The sequence below is a fragment of the Petaurus breviceps genome, unplaced genomic scaffold (genome assembly GCF_028583685.1).
Source record: "Petaurus breviceps papuanus isolate PSGF00001 unplaced genomic scaffold, PetGlider_PUasm1.0 91023, whole genome shotgun sequence".
In the NCBI taxonomy this organism is placed as follows: domain Eukaryota; kingdom Metazoa; phylum Chordata; class Mammalia; order Diprotodontia; family Petauridae; genus Petaurus; species Petaurus breviceps.
The window spans coordinates 1,543,918-1,560,871 of NW_027187398.1; the positions used below are offsets into that span (position 1 = coordinate 1,543,918).

The following is a 16,954-nucleotide window of genomic DNA, read 5'->3' on the forward strand; positions in this document are numbered from 1 at the left end:
TGATAATTCTGCAAACCGCCATAGCTGCTGGTGATCTGAAGTCCCTCCAGCCGGCTGCTGGCTGTGGCCTCCCTGAGGCTAAAACCTCGGCCTCATGAGGGGCTGGGATCCGGTCGGCTCCCAGAGCACTGCGCTGGCTGCTTCCTGCCGGCCTGCTGGGCTGTCCTCAGTGGGAGGTTAGCTTCTCTGTGTCATTTTGTGGGTTCTGTAGCACCAAAGTTTGTTCAGAATTACCTTTTACATAAATTGGGGGAGGTGGAAGCCAGAGCCATGCAGAAGTCCTGTTTCTACTCTGCCATCTTGACTCCGCCCTCCAAAAATTACTTTCTTAAAAGCAATTTATGAAGCATACATTTCTGGAATTGTTACTATGTAACCTTTAATATATAGGAGTAAAAGGCATGTTCTGAGGAGCTATATACTTGGGAATTTTTTTCAGATTTATCATCAGATTCATTACTCCCTAAACTGCTGATTAGAAGCATGGATTATAATTTGTACATTAACTTTTTTTCAACATTAGATCATTTTGGGAAGTACTTAACAGTACTTGTGTTCACTGGCACATGTACCTGTCTTGAAGTTGGGGTCCAGGATGTTATAAGAAAAAAATAATGATATTATTTTATGGCTGGTTCCCTGTAAATAGAAAATGTTATGGAATTAATAATCTTGCTCCACAGAAAAGAGTATACTTACTTTAGAAAGGAGGAAGGTGAATTTTTCTTGCCTCATCAGTTATTCTCTCTAGGAATCAAGTCCATGCTTTTGGTTTTTCCACAAAGAAAGCACCATCTTATATTTTAAGGGAATTGTTGTTCTGCCTTATGATAAAACCTTGGAGTACCTGCAGCTCACATATGTGAAGGAGGGATATGACAGCCAGGTTTTTTCTGCTGTTGTCCCAATTAAAAGTCAGGAAGCTTTTATCAAGTACCTATAATGTGCCAGGTGTGCTAACCTGGGGGGTACAAAGAAAAGCAGAAGCATGGGCGTTGGTATTTTACATCTCAGTCTCTTACTGGATAGGCATATGAAATAAATAACTGCTATGTATTTTATACTGATAGAATTATTATCCTAGCCACATTTGTGAGAGTCATATGGAGAAAGCTATCATGATCCCTTTCTCATAAATGAAAAAGGCAGAGGTGATTTGCCATATATCATTAAACAAATCATTGGTAGTGCCCAAGCTTTCCCTAACTGCTGTTCTATTTCTGAAATATATATTACTCTCCTTCCCCGAATTTGTGTACAATCAAATTGATCAAATCAACCTTCATTCTTAGACCAACACTGGTCTGATACTCAATTGCATTTGAGAATGCTTTTCCATACTACTAGTTATTCTCTCCCTTCTCCCATGCTTCTCATTCCCTAAAATATCCAGTGTTCCTGCTGTCTGGAGATAGTTTTTCATCAAGTTACTTTAACATATTCAAAACTTATTAGATTCAGAGTTTTATTAAATTAGATGGCTGATGTCATGGTTTAACTATGTTCTCAGGAGTCAGATGTAGGAATGTCCTAGTATCCTCAAGTTTTCCCCAGCACTGTCTGCTGGGATTACCTCATCAAATTTTTTTTTTTGCTACATGGTATATAAAACATTATAAACAACCCTACTTGACTGCTTAACTTACTTCTTCATTACTAAATTACAAACAATATCTTTTTAATATTTAAGGCGGTTAATAGCATTTTTAAATCACATTCTCTCCATCAGTCTGGTTTAAAACAACTGATTTTTCTGAGATTTTTTAAAACACAAATGTTAAAAATTAGTGAACAACTTCTAAGCAATGCAAGGACCTAAGACACCTCCAAAAGACTCAAGATGGAAAATGCTATCCACATCCAAAGAATGAACTTTGAAGTTTGAATGCAGAGGGAAGCATACTGTTTTCTCTCCTTTTCTTTTGTTGTTTTGTTTCTTCTTTCTTGTGGTTCCTCCCATTATTTCTAATTCTTCTTTACATCATGAATAATGTGACAATATGTTTAATATGAATTGTATAAGTAGAGCCTATATGAGATTGCATACCTTCTTGGGGAGCGTGGGAGGAGGAGGAAGAGAAAATTTAAACTCAAAATCTTATTGAAGTGAATGCTGATAACTAAAAATAAATAAATGAATTATATTTTTAAAAATTTAGTGAGCAACCTCACTATGCCTAGACTAGATTTTAAGTTGACACAGAGAGGATGAGTTATTTAGGAGACTTGAACTTGTGATTTCATTTTCTTAACCTAACTCTGATAAATAGATGAAGTGTTAAATGATGAAACAGTCTACTTGTTTTTATTACCAGATAGAGTACTGAGCTTAATTGAAAATAATGCCTATAAAATTTGATAGTAGAAGACTCTTTTGAATAAAGTCGTCTTTCCAAATCATCCTCACAAACTTTCCCCTTGGGTAATCTCAAATCTTGAATCTGTTAGATACTTCACTTCTGAGGATTCATTTATGTTTTTCCCCCTATCCCATTCTACATTTATTAGTAAATAAAATTTGTATTTTAACAAAAGCAAAGACTAATTACTTCATCATTTAGGTTATATTGCAAGTTTTAGGAATTGGCAAAGGTAGTAATCCTTGGTAATACAAAGAAAATATCGTCTCTTCACTCCTAAAAATCTTTGTGTAAACTAATACAGGTTGATGAGCTTAATACACATCTTTTGCGTAATATTTCCCACACTTAAATGGAAAATACTTAAAGGCATAACAGAGAGAAATTAATGTTCAAGGAATGGAAAACCAATTATCAGTTTAGATTAGAAAGAGGAGTGCAGAGCCCCAAGACAAAGTTAGAGAAGAAAGTCAGTCTCGAGTAAGGGAAAGCCAGATGGATACTTTTGCTTTGTATAATCTCAGTCTCATCTCAGATGTAAAAAAAGTAATTTTGGCCACCAGGTTTGGCCAACCCCTGTCCAAGAGCACACCCATAACCCCAGTTCCCACAGTTAAAATCAGAGTAAGATTTAAGCTTGCATGACTACGCAAGTGCAACAAGTTCCTTTGGTGTACAAGTTCTGCTGAAAATAAAACAGTGCAGGCTGAGAGCAAAATTGAAAAGTTGGTTTGATTTGTTTCTAGTGTCCATTTTCCTTCAGTGGCTCACTTTTCTCTTTCCCTTTCCTCTCAGGATGCAATATGCTGTATGCCTTCCAGTTCTCTTAAGTCCTTATAACACCCTGAAGGGATCTGATAACTTAATTCATAGTTGAACTAAAAGTAATTTACAACAATATTTTAGCTCTCAAGCAGCTGCATTTTGAAAACCTTTGAAAGACTTTGTATTCTATAAAAGAGATTTCAAGTAAAAGAATCTGGGTGGGAGATATATTTTGAAGAGGAAAGGAATCTTTTCTTTACTCTGAAATTGCCTAAGGTTAGTACTGGAGATAAGCCTGTTGTTTTAGGGCAGGAGTTCTTAACTTGGTGTCTGTGGACTTTTTAAAACAATATTTTGATAACTATATTTCAATATAATTGATTTCCTTTGTAATCCTAAGAATTTTATTTTGTGCATTTCCAAACATTCTGAATTCATGTATAAGCTTTAACAGACTCTAAAAAAGGTCTCTCAAAAAAAAAAAAAAAGGTTAAGAACCCCTATTTTAGCGAGACACGAAGGAATAGCTCAGAAGGAGTGATTTGGTAATGTTTTATTCCCTGTATTCCCCCAAACCTTTCCCACCCAGAGAAAATGAACTTTCTAAGTGCTGGGCCACCATTTCCTATCCTTGCATCAAGAAACATTCAACTGGCTATTCCCCATCCCGCTTCCTTAAGAATCTCAGGTGCTAGGAGTGGCTAGGTGGTGCAGTGAGTAGAGTGCCAGCCCCGAAGTCAGGAGGACCTGAGTTCGGATCCGACCTCAGACACTTAACACACACACACACACACACACACACACACACACACACACACACAATGTTGGGCAAGTTACTTAACCCCAATTGCCCTCTAAAAAGCAAAAAAAAAAAAAAAGAATCTCAGGTGCCAGACATCAGATCTGATTCCTCAGTACTATCTCTACTAGCATTGTACTACTTGTCTTATTCTTTCTCTCTCAAGCCTCTTCCTGCACATCCCCAGGCAGGCTGAAACTTTATGGTCTAGAAGGGTATGAGTGGGAGATATGGCTTGCGATGAGGGGATGATGCTCAGAAAAGGATTGGTCAGACAACAATGTACAAAGTGCAAGGCATTGAAACTAGGAATTTTGTTTTTTAACCTACTTAAGTGTCTAATGACCAAAAGGATTGTGTTCATATTAAGGGATACCCTTCACCTTAATGATTTTAGTTACCAGAAAACTAGCAAAATGAAAAGAAATTTATTTGGTTCTGTAAAAGTCATACCCAAAATGTGTGAAATGCTTAGCATTTATACTTAGTTACTATAACTACACAATGGTTATGCATATCACTAAAATATGTGTTAGGTTAACTTTTTTACAAGTTTTATTTAATTGCAACAGTAAGCCCTATGAAAACTAGCTAGCATCATACTGTATACATGCATTGTGGTTATGTATTTGTCACTCTGAAAAGTCAGAGGGAGCATTGTTAAGGATTTGTAAATAGGCTACTTCTTAAGAATTTTCTTTTGGCAGTGAAGAGCAATGAAGACCCTCAGTCCAAAAAAACTTGCCCCATTTGTATAAGATGGAGGCAGTGATTGAACTGGATGTCTTAAGATTCAGTCCTTTATGGTTCTAGGACCTTCTTTCCTAATGCCAAAAGTTCTTTTAATGAAATTAAAATTAAGAGATGAGGCTTAAAATATAAATATCCCCCTAGAAGAGTCTTAAATTTATAATTAGCTATCAATAGCTAATTATATCAATTAGCTATCAATATCATATCTTTTCCTGAAACAAGTTTTACTACTGATAGGGCACAGGAGAAACATGCAGTCATTGGAAACCTGAAGGATTGGTGAAAGGGGCTGTTTTAGGAAGGAGAAAGGGAGAAAAAAAGCATAGGCTGTCAATTTTACCTAGTTCACCAACTAAATAGGCTCATCGGCAAGGTTTGTTTATACTAAGGGCATGCTGTATACAGAGTTCTAACTTCTCATTCCCTCCAGGTGGCCTGGAAAAAAATTAACCATTGAGATTTTGTAATGAATAACATTAATTATATCTCTGGTGTTCTTAGATGAACATATAATTTTATAATAGGCTGAATACCATGCAAAATAAAGAAGAAAATATCTGGCCCTACAAAGCTTATGTTCTTAAAGGGAGAAGTGACCAGAACTAAGTGTAGTATTTATGTTACCTTTGGCTGGCCTTCTAGCATATATGGCAGTTAATTTTTAAAAATAAATTGTCTATAAAAGTCTGTTCTAAGAGTGTAGGGAAGGATCTAGATCCTGATGAAATAGAGAGATTTTGTAGACATGAGAATGAACAATTCCTTTGTACGTATCTAAGAAGATAAATATGAGGGATTCAATTTCTTTGGAATATCTATCTAGAAAGTAAATTGGTATCATTAAGTTGGAGAAAAACTTCTTCATTATCTACTCAAGGCACAGATTTGAGAGGCTCTTTTCATGTGTGTGGGGGAAACCCTTGCCCAGGTTAATAAACTGACACTGAGCTTTCCAAATAACCAAGGCTTGACTGTATTGAATCCAGTTAAGTACTAAGAAAAGACAAGGAATAGCTGAGGAAACTAAGAATAGCCCTAAGGAAGAGGCCATTTTGGTGAGTGGGAGATGAAGCTGGTGGACAGAACAGAACCTTACTTTTTTTTAATTGATTTTGTTTCATGTCATTGCCACTTCACATTGTGCCTCCTACCCTACCTTTCCACCAAGACACTCTGTCCCCTCCTTCTACCCCCCCACCCCTCCAGTAATAAATAAGTATAGCCAAGCAAAGTAAATCAACAGATCAGCACACTGGCCACATATGAAACCTTCTCATTCCATACCTCTAGTCTGTCAACTTTCTGCTGAGAGGCAAGAGGCATTGAAACTTGGGTTTCTTCTTGTCTGTTTGACACTGGCTTCTCTACCAGAGTGCTGACTGTAGTGTTACCTGTCTTGAGAGGGGTTCTGTTAAGATAAATCTTCCTTAGGGTGAAATAAATCCTTCTTGGTAGATGCTAAAAGTAGATTTTCTCTTTTGCTGATGTATCACATATGAAATTCTGAAATCCAGTATTGTTCTCTGTTGTTTCTGCAGTAGAAATGAAGTCTTTTCATTAGCAAATAAAAAAATACTGAACTCTCCCCTACCATAAGATTGGGTTTACTATACTGCCAAATGAATAGTGTGGAAGAATGCCCATTTAACACCACCCAAAGGAATTAAACGAATATGGAGTGTTAGAAAGGAAAGAGGGGTGTGTTGAACTCATTTCCAAACAACATGGGTTGGCACTGATTTGGTCAAAGGATATTTGCCTGGCACAGATTTGGTCAAAGGATAAGATCTATGACCGATATCATAGATCACGTTGTTTTAGATATAAGGATCTTTTTTAAATCTTTCAGCATAATTCTCAAGCCCTTTTTAGCAAGAATGTTCATGGGAAGATCATTGGGTATTATCTTAGAGAACACATGCAGATTCAGCTTTGAAATAGTGGTGGAAACAATGCAGGTTTCCAAAATTTAAACGTAGGGTAGAATTTTCCAGAACAAAATTGTAGGGATATTACTCGAAGTATAGCATATGCAGAACACTGGCACGTTGTCAGGTTGCCAAGATCTTATTGGAAGACAAAGTCCACAGTTTTATTTTACCATACCAAGAAACTGTTTCCATAACTTAATCATTGAACATGGAAAGGGTGGGGAGTGGAGGAAGGAGGAGGGACTTTAAACCACATACAGAATGTTCCAGTCTCTCCTTAGCCCTCTAGTGCTGTTGAGTAACTTTTTTGCATTTGACCTCAAAGGTTGAGGTTTGCCTGTCGCAAGAAAAATCATCTTTACCAGTGAGTAGTTTCTTGCAGCTGAATGTTGTCTGTATCATTTGGTCCTCACAGCATGGCAAGTGGTCAGAATGAGCTGTATGAGCCTTTTGCTACCAACCCTTGACCCACCCTTTAAACATAAAATGCCTTTTGAGTGAGGATGGTTATGAAATGTATGGGGACAGAGGGAAAGAAGAATTGGAAAGGTTGAAATCAGAGACAAGGTTGTAAATTCTACATAGTGCCTAGAGATCTTTAATTTGATTCTCCTTCATAGGTTAAGTTGAATATAAAAAATAGAAAAGAAAATTTTTATATTAACAGGAATTGCCTGTCTGATGTGGAAACACTAAAGTTTAAAATCAAACTTTGTCCATTCTGTTGTCAATTTCTGAACCAATAACCTATTAGAAATCTTTTGCCACATGGACCACTCTGAATATGAAGTTTTGAATTGAGATTTAAGGAGCATATTGTCAGTGAATTTTAGTTGTTTGAACATTGAAAGCTAATGTTAATTCAGGTGCACCATTGCACATATGCCAGTGACAGTGAGACAAATTGATTGGGCGTATATTTTTTTAACAACCCTATTTCTTAACAATTTAGGAAATATTTGATGTTGGCAATACACATTCATCTGATTCCACACTTACCTGTGCACTCCTTGCATTTCATGCACTCCTTGAATTTGCAGAGAACATTTTCATGTATATCCCAGACTGATACAAATGATTGTGAAAATGTGATTGTTAGCATAGTTATTTGGGTTTATGTATTTACTTAGAGATTACTCATGATTTTCATTCTCTTCCCCTGAAATCTTCAATTTGGAAAAGGCTGTGCAAATACAGATAGAAAAAAAACTAGCATCTTTTTCCAAAACAAGAAATCTTAACCTGGGGTCAGTGAGCTTTAAAAAAAATTTTATAACTCTGTTTTAGTATAATTAGCTTTCCTTGTAATGTATATTTTTGTGCGTTTAAAAGCATTATCCTGAGGCATTCCATGAGCTTCACCAGACTGCCACAAACATCCAAGACATGAAAAACGTTAAGAATCCCTGTCCTGTAATAATCAATTTGTGATTAGTCTTTGTGTCTTTCTGACTAAAAGAAAGCTTACTAACAGATCCCACATAACAGCTCATCCAAGCCTCCTCAGAACCACCATACAAGCTTCCCTAAAAAGCCTTTTATCTTTGTCAAAACTTCAAGACTTATCTCCAGTATGAAACCTTTCCCAAATTAGACTTCTGTCTCCTTCCCTTACTGGCTTCAGTCCCTCTAGTCTTGTCTCATCTTTTAAACTATAAATTCATTGAAAGTAGAGATTGTCTTCTCTTCCTTTCTAATCCCCAGGGAAATCTCAATGTTGAGTGTCCATCCAATTAAATTGGGTTCTGAGATAACAGGACTATCCTGGGATGGGGATAAATTCCTATATGAACTCCCCCAGTTTCACCCTAAATAATAACAATTCTATTATTAATGATAACTCATTTATATGGTGCTTTTCAATTTACAAAGTGCTTTGCTTTTTCACAACAACCCTTTGAGGCAGACAATACTAGTATAATTGTCCACATTTTATTGAGAAGGAACGATTCGAATCCTTAGGGAGGTTGAGTGAGCTAGTCAATGACAGGACCAGATTCTGTTTTCAAATTCAGTGCTCTTTAGGCCATGTTGTCTCTTATCACAATAAATTAGGTACCTCATCCCACTTTAAATTTACCATTTAGCAAATTATAACTCAGTATTTTCCCTGCCCTTTGGCTGCTAGGTGGCTAGTTCATCTCTAATGTGTTACCCTCAGAAATGCAAAGGAGGAGCTCCCATTCAGGCAATAGCTTCCCCTAACTCAGCCACAGAGCCCAGGTGGGGAGAAACTGACCTTCGTCTGTGTCCCAGTTGAGCTGGCACAAGATCCCTGACCTTTATTTCCCATAACAGAATTCAGTTGATTTTTAACAGAGCTTTATTGCGCCCAGCCACCAATTTCTTTCAGTTGGTTATTGTGCTAGATTTGCTCTGAGTCTTTTCTTTACCTTTTATAAATGCCTGCATGCTTGTCTTTTGCTACTCTTCTGTTTTCTGGCTTTTCCCTAATTGGATCCTGTTTCATACAGCAAGGACAACCAGTAGCAAGGACGACTTACCTTCATTTTAATTTCGTAGAAATTAAGTCCAAATGACTAAGAACAGGGTTGACAGAATTTTGTTTTGAAAAAGCTTGTATTAGAAGTGTTCTAGGCATGGGCAATAATATACCTGGCATCTCTAAATAAAGTAATAGAAGGAGCCTGTTCCCAAAGTCCTGAGAAAATCAGTGTTGTGTTTATAATACCCTACAGCACACAATAGACTAGCTCTAACACAAAGAAGGTTTTAATTATTTGAAAGGGGCACAGATGCAAATGAAATTCAAGATGTTTTGATCCTAAAGCTTGCAGTTAAATCACAATATTTTAAAAGGTACCAGAAACTATAAACTCTCAAGTATATTTGAAAGCTATATATCTTTTTAAGGGTAAAATAGGGTATTTCTCACCCCTTACCCCTAGATGAACAAACAGATGTGTAACCTTGGGCAAGTCTACAACTTTTCTGTACCTCATATTCCAGGGTGTGAGGTGCCTTGGTTTGAATTACCACAACATTTCTGACCTAAACCTTTAGGTCAGAAACTGAGAAACTGAGTAGTTTCTCAGCTACTAGTTCCTTAAACTATCATGTCAGTGCCAAAGCTTTGGTCAACTTCTGTATTAGGAACTCGGTATGGAATAGTAAATTCTCACTAGATCAGGAGAGAAGCCAACACTTGCATTCAGTCACACACAGAGGAGTGGGTCTTGCACTTAAATGTGAAACACAAATTGGTGTTTGCCATTAGCACTAACTCTTGATTTGTTCCTTTTTTCTGGATTAAACAGAAGTAATGTATTTTTATTTAGACCCTAAGAGTATAAGGCCATAAATATTAATGGGAGCCAGATTTGACATCTTCAGAAAGATTGAATGATAAATCCTCCCTTTGTCTCTTGAGCTGTCTCTGTCCTACCTTGGTAGGGAGTCCAGTTTCACTTGGAGGGTAATCTATCTCAGTTGAATCAGGCAAAGAGTCTGAGGTCCATTCTGAGTCACCATGAATAATACGCTGGTATTGGTTGAGCCCCAGGGAAACGGATGGTTAAATACTATGAGAATCTTTATCTGCAGGAAATGACAACTCATTAAAATACTAACGGTTAAGCCCATTTAGATCACTGTCTGGGGGTTGGGGGGTGGGGAAGAAAGTTTAACTCTTTGAAGGGTTTGGATTAAGATTAAGATGTGCTCACAGAACAGACTAGGGTTTGCAAAGCTTTGAGATCAGGGTTATCAGCTATAAATTTGGTCGAGGTGGGGTTTCAGCTCCATAATCTGGTGCCCAGCAGGGCCAATACACAAAAGATCTGTCAGCATTTCCATTAAAAATACCTCTGACTTCCACAGTTTACATCCTGACTGTAAACTTTCCTTCCCTCCCAGGAAAGCCTGTTAAATTAGAAGAAAGGGAAAATATAAGTGAGGGGAGATCTTGTGCATTGAAGCCCAGCCTAGTTTATATGAAACTTGATTTATTTAGGACTAAGAGCATGTTGGTACAAAAGGGAGAATACAAGATTTGAAGCCAGGAAAACCTGAGTTCGAATTCCATTTCTGCTATTTTTACTCTTGTATAACTTAATGTCTCTTGAGCCTCACTTTCCTCATTTGTGAGTTGAAAGAGTTGGGCTAGAGTCTTTAATGTACCTTCTGAATAGTTCTGAGCCCTCAAAGCCTGTGATGAGAGGAGAGCCTGACTTTTCACAGTAGCAACTAAATAACCCTGCACCCTTCCTCCCTGTTGGGTTAATTCTCTTGTGGTAACTGATTAAGGCAACCTTTGCTTCATCGAGAATCTTGATTTGAGTTCTTTCTTCACCTGGCTAAGGAAATCCAGGTTGCTGATTTGGCCACAGTTGAAAATTCATAATCTAGTGAGCAGGAACTATGGGTCTCAAGCATATTCACATACTAACTCCACAGTTTATAAATCTCTTTCCTCACTACATAGTATATGGTAGGTACTGTAAGTATTTCTGTCTTTATCTGAAGAAAATGATTCTCAGACTTTTCCAAGGGCATTTTTCTAGTAAATGGCAGAACCAGGATTCAAATCCGACTCTCTTGACTCACAAGTTCAATGTTCTTTCCACTGTACCATGGGAGTTCTATTTCAAAGGAAACAACAAACTTTAAAACATTGAGACATAGCCGCAAGACTCACTTTTATAATTTTTCTTTATGATGAAATATGGAACATGTGGGGAGAAAGAGGAAAATGGTGGAAGGGAGAAAATCTAATCCAAATTCACTGGATTCTGTGATATTTCTATCCTTCTTACCAAACCAGAAAAGAGCAAAGGCCTAACTTAGCTAGTCTATATCTAAAACCTCAGCCAGACTACTAAGTAAGTGCTTTCATTTGATCTGCTAGCAGGTTATTTTGCCTCAAACTTTTTTGGAAAAGACAGAGAAGTAGGGGCAGCCAGGTAGCACAGCGAGTAAGAGCACCGACTCCAGTGTTGGGATGACCTGGATCAAATCCGGGCTCAGCTACTCAGCACCACACCCAGAAAAAACTGGCCGTGTAACCTTGAGCAAGTTACTTAACCCCAATTGCTTAAAAAAAAAAAAAGACAGAGAAGTATTTGATTAGTTTTCAAAAACAAAAGTTCTTCCCTTCACTTTTTAAAAAGAACATAAACATTTTAAAGCTAGTAGAGTTTTTAGGGCCACTTTCTAACAACCTCCTAGCTTCCTTCAAGTCTCAACTGAAGCCCAACCTTCTGCAAAAAGTCTTTCCCTCCTTAATCCTAGCACCTTGCTTTTGAGATTATGTCCAGTCTATCTTGTATATATCTTGATTAGATATAGTTATTTAAATGTTATCTCCCCCATTACACTTTCCCCTTCTTGAGAGCCGGACTGTTTTTTTACCCTTATTTGTATCCCTAGTTCTTAGCTCAGTAGCTGACACATTGTAGACACTTACCCTGGTCTTGAGAACTCTGCTACTACAGAGTAGTAGTCCCTTGGTGCTAAGGGCCAGCTTGTGTTTTCAAAGGAGCATTCGTTGAGTTAATAACTATCTGCTGTGTTATCCCTGTATCACTTTTATACTCAATGGGTTTAAGCTCCCCCTGTTGCTCTGTGAAGCAGTTATAGGATTATAGAGTTAGAAGGGAAGGGATTTTAAAATGTCCTGTAGTCCAACTTCCATATCTTACAAATAAGGAAACTGAGACCCAAAATATTTTAACTTGAGTACTCTACTTTGAATCAGCTTTGTTATATGTATAACATGGTGCAAGTACTATAACCTTTTCAGGCTTCAGTTTACTCATAAAATGAGGGGGTTGGACTAGATGGCCTCTGAGGTCTGTACAGTTCTAATTTCTAATGATGCTATGATGACTTTTCTTTAGAATGAAAAAGACTCAAAATTTAGCCTTTCTTTGAATTGACACAAACATATCCTGTGGAACATTTTTTCAGGAAAACCATTGTAATTTGCCTGACAATATTGATGGATACCCTAGTATTTTAAAGAGCTAGCAGAGTTAGAGAAAAGCTTGCATTCAAGAGAAGTTGTTTTATTTGTGCCTGTATTGAATCTTTATCTTAGATATTGCTCTATAGATAATTGCTCTACCCCTATAGACATCTTTGAAGGGGGCAGGGATAGGGGAGTGGAGTATTTTTATGCACCTCTACTCTGGGAAGTCAAAAAAAGGCAAATGTTGGAATTCAGTGTGTTTCTTAGTAAGGACTGTTCCCTGTGTTTTATGGGACATTCACTGGTACAAAGCTCACACCTGTCAGAAAAAGTCAAACTGGTGCGGCTAGGTGGCACAGTGAATAGAGCACTGGCCCTGGAGTCAGGAAGACCTAAGTTCAAATTCGACCTCAGTCACTTAACCCCAGTTGCCCTCCAGAAAGCAAAAAAAAAAAAAAAAAAAAAAAACCCAGCTGCCCACCACAAAAAAAAAAAAAAAAAAAAAAAAAAAAACCTCCAACTGAATCCAACAAAGCTAACAAACAAATCAAGGAAGACTTCTGGCAGTCCTGCTGGCATATTGACTGATAACTTCACCCCAAGAAAGAAGTTCAGATTAAGGTTGTAATGGTTTCTTGTTATTATTTTTTAAATGCCAAGTGAATACATTTAAGGATTATAAAAGCCAAAAAAAAATTCTTGAAAAATAGAAATAATAGTGTTCATGAATTCTAGGCATGCTTGGATTGGGTGTGTACTTGGGATTAAAAAATGAATGAAAAATTAAGCATTGTGAAAAACACAAGTAGTTGATCACTCCACCCACTCACTATGCTACCTCTGCCAATTGTGAATAGTTCTCAGGAAGATTTTAAACCTTTTCTGGGCATGAAGAATAATGTAGGCTTTAAGTAATAATTAGCAACTGTGGAAAGAGTTTGTAACAGTGAATTTTCCCTGAGGACAGTTTTCCACAAGCCTTGGGTAGTATGGTGTAAAAAATCTGAGCAACAGTAGACAAAGTTTGAAAATGGGTGGACCTCTTGAAGAATTAACAATATTCTTTTTTTTTTTAATTTGCTTTTCCTAGGGGCAATTGGGGTTAAGTGACTTGCCCAAGGTCACACAACTAGTAAGTGTTAAGTATCTGAGGCTGGATTTGACCTCATGTCCTCCTGACTCCAGGGGGTTGGTGCTCTCTCTATTCACTGTACCACCTAGCCACCCCAGAATTACAATATTCTTGCCAAAGATCACTTCGTATCCATGTCTCAGAGCCTAAATGTTTCCACAGAAGTCTTGTTTTTATTTTGTTTTAATTTATTTCATCAAATAATTACATGTTAGGCATTAAATAAAACCTTTTCCCACATTTGAGCCCTATATTTTGTGTTTGGGTGTCTAGTGGGTGGTGTTTTTAATTTTTAAAAACTTGTTAATATAAAAAAATAGCCAAGAATAACTACTGTAATACTTGCTAAAGGAATCTTTACTGAGGGAGGTGGTTTTATTGAACATAATTAAGCCCAAACTAAAAATTTACTAATCTGAAAGATGTTTTCCTAGCCCAGAGGAACATGAGGAATAAAATGAATTAAATCAAACTTGCTCATTCCTTAGTTGTTGCTTTTCCAGGGCAAGTGGTCATTTGCAAGGGTGGCTTAAGTGTATTTTTAGTATGACATATAACAAAAAAATAGCTCTGCGTGTATCTTTCTCCAGACTGTATGTTTCTTCCTTGTCTCAAAACCACCTTTGATGGCAGATAGAGGGTTTAATTCAAGCACATGAAATAAGGCAGGTTGTCTTCTCATCCCTACCCAACAGGTTCACTGTTCCCTGGGGAATGTCACTTGAGCTGTATACCCTAAACCAACTGTGAACAACCACCTGATAGAAATTACTTATAAGCAGACTCAATTTCTGCTTTCAGTTAGTCTTAAAGCCATAACCCCTAATCCTTCTATTCAGTTCAGCTTCCATTTGCTACTTCACAATCACTTTGGAAGGAATAGGTTGGAGAATAAGTATATTGTTTGCCTAAATAACATGTTAGAAGTGGGGGCTATAATTTCAGGCATTTTATAGTCCATTACTAAAATAGCTTTTAGAATAAAGAAAACATCAATGCAAAACTGCTGTTGATATACTAAGGAATTTAGCTCAATTTATTGTTTATAAGGAGATCATGAAAAATGAGAGTAACCAGCTTCAGGATTAAATTATTCAGCTAATTTTACCAAGGGTTTAAGGGGAGCAGCAAGGTGAGATAGTTTATGAAGTTACTCAGCACCTGATATCTTAAGTAGAGATTTCAGTTCATTCTTTCTAGATTTATATATAGATTTTTGTATTGACGTTTGGGCCATTAATGCAATAAGAAAGCTTTAAATTAGGAGGGTTTTTCCAGAGCTTTTATGATGACCTACCCTCTCCCCAGAAAGAATCACATATAATACCCCTTAGAATGAAAATTTAATCATTTTTGGGCCCAGTATATTTCTTCCAAAGCTGTTCCTTGAATTTGTTTCTAAAATGTTATGTGAATTTAATACTTTGATGTAGCTTTGGACATGGTAGAACATTGTACTTAGCCCAATTTTTAAATGATTGTTATCCATTTTGTGTACTTTTTCTTCTATCTCCCTCGTGTGGTCTCTTCACCCTCCCCTCTCCCCCGACCCTTCCAAAAAAGGACATTTGATAATTTTACCTTTCCTAGCATTTGTTCTTGGTTTATAATTTACTCCTTAAATGATCTCCTTCCTCTGGGTTTCCCCAAAGTTTAGAATGACTCTGCCTTCAAGTCATTCAGTAGAATTTTTCTTTTTAGCCAGTGAGTGAATCAGCTCCCAACGGAAAGATCTTACAGGGCTGTTTTTCAGTCATTTATACATGTATTTTGTTAGAATTGCTTTTTCATATGTGTAAACTGATGAGCTGTTGGAGTCCCACAAGCATTATTATAAATTAAAGGAAGAGTTGTTTTCCATTACTTGATTCACCTAAAGAAAAATATATCTTCTTAGAAGGAAAATTCATACAGTTTCTGTTATAGTAAGAACCACTACTGATAAAGGAGCTGATCATCTCAGTCAGATTACATCCTCTTCTGTTGTAGCTAGCTGAATGAAAGGAAGGGTTGGCTTTTTTCCCTTGGCTTTTTCTCCATCTGACCACCATCCACTCAACTTTCACCTTCTCAAATTCTATCTGCATTTATTTGTTGTCAGTACTACATAGTTACCACTTTATTTACTGCTCACACCTCTTTACCTATATAATACTACTCAACACTATATTATATAATGTCTTATTCATGAAATGCTTCGTGCGAATATGTCTTATCTCCCCCAACTAAATTCCCAATCTGGATTCTCCTTATTGGCAGAGATTGTGTCTTTCTCAATTTTTCAGTCTCCCAAAACACAATAGTTCCAGGTACATAGTAGGAGCTCAATAAATACTTATTGTTTGATAGTAGGTTTAAATCAAAGAAAAAGTAAGAACAGGATTAAGAGAACTGTTAGAAATGTGTTGCCTTTTGGTCAGTGGTAGCAAAGAGCTTTTTTCTCCCTCTTAAGGTGGAATACAGCTCTATTCATGCCTAATTTCCACACCTTTTGGTTAATTGTCTAGAAAATAAGGGGTACTTCTACTAAGGATGTCCAGATGGGAGAGCACTGGATATTTTATTTAAATGTATAATGGAATGCCCTTTCCTCTGGAATGGTAAAGATTATTTTTGTCTTGGAAACCCAAAAGTGGGGGTGAAAAATAAAGGAATATTTTATATCCCAAGTGACCCCAAGTTACCATTTTAAAAATGCCCTCAAACACGTGCAAAATAGGAACTGGGTAGCTGTTGTTGCTAAACCGGTTTAGCAGCACTAGCCTCCACATATTATGGGTGAGAGGTAGCTCAGAGTACATAAACTTATTGGTGATCACTATCCCAATCATCTCAGAACAAGGTGTTTAGCAATGTACTGTAGTTTCTGTGCAAATCATCCACCATAAAGCATGCAATGATTCAAGGTTCATAGTTCCTCCTTTGTTCCTTTGTTAATGACTGACTTCTGACTAGTGGGAGGTGCCTCCCAAATTTGCTAATGCATTCTTTTTGGATAAGGATGACGCACAGATTGTCCTAATAAGGACTTAGTTTGAGAAAAGGGCCGCCCCCTCTGAGAAGATGGGGCAAGTCTGAGAGAGGGCGGGCAGTTTCTTTTTTAACTGTGGATGACACAAGCATAAGTCATTTCCTTATTAATCGGTTCAAACCAGTTCTTACAGGAACTGGTGGTGATAAATGTGGGGCTTCTCAGAAGTCATTCATTTTATTCTCACTACCACAGCAGCAGTACACAGCCTCAACTGATCTCTCTCTCTCTCTCTCTCTCTCTCTCTCTCTCTC

General features: G+C 37.2%; 1 protein-coding gene across 2 annotated transcripts in view; it reads left to right on the forward strand.

Moving 5' to 3' along the window:
- Positions 1-16,954, forward strand: part of VMP1 (vacuole membrane protein 1) — a 157,121-nt gene that overhangs the window by 137,329 nt on the left and 2,838 nt on the right. The window lies entirely within an intron of this gene.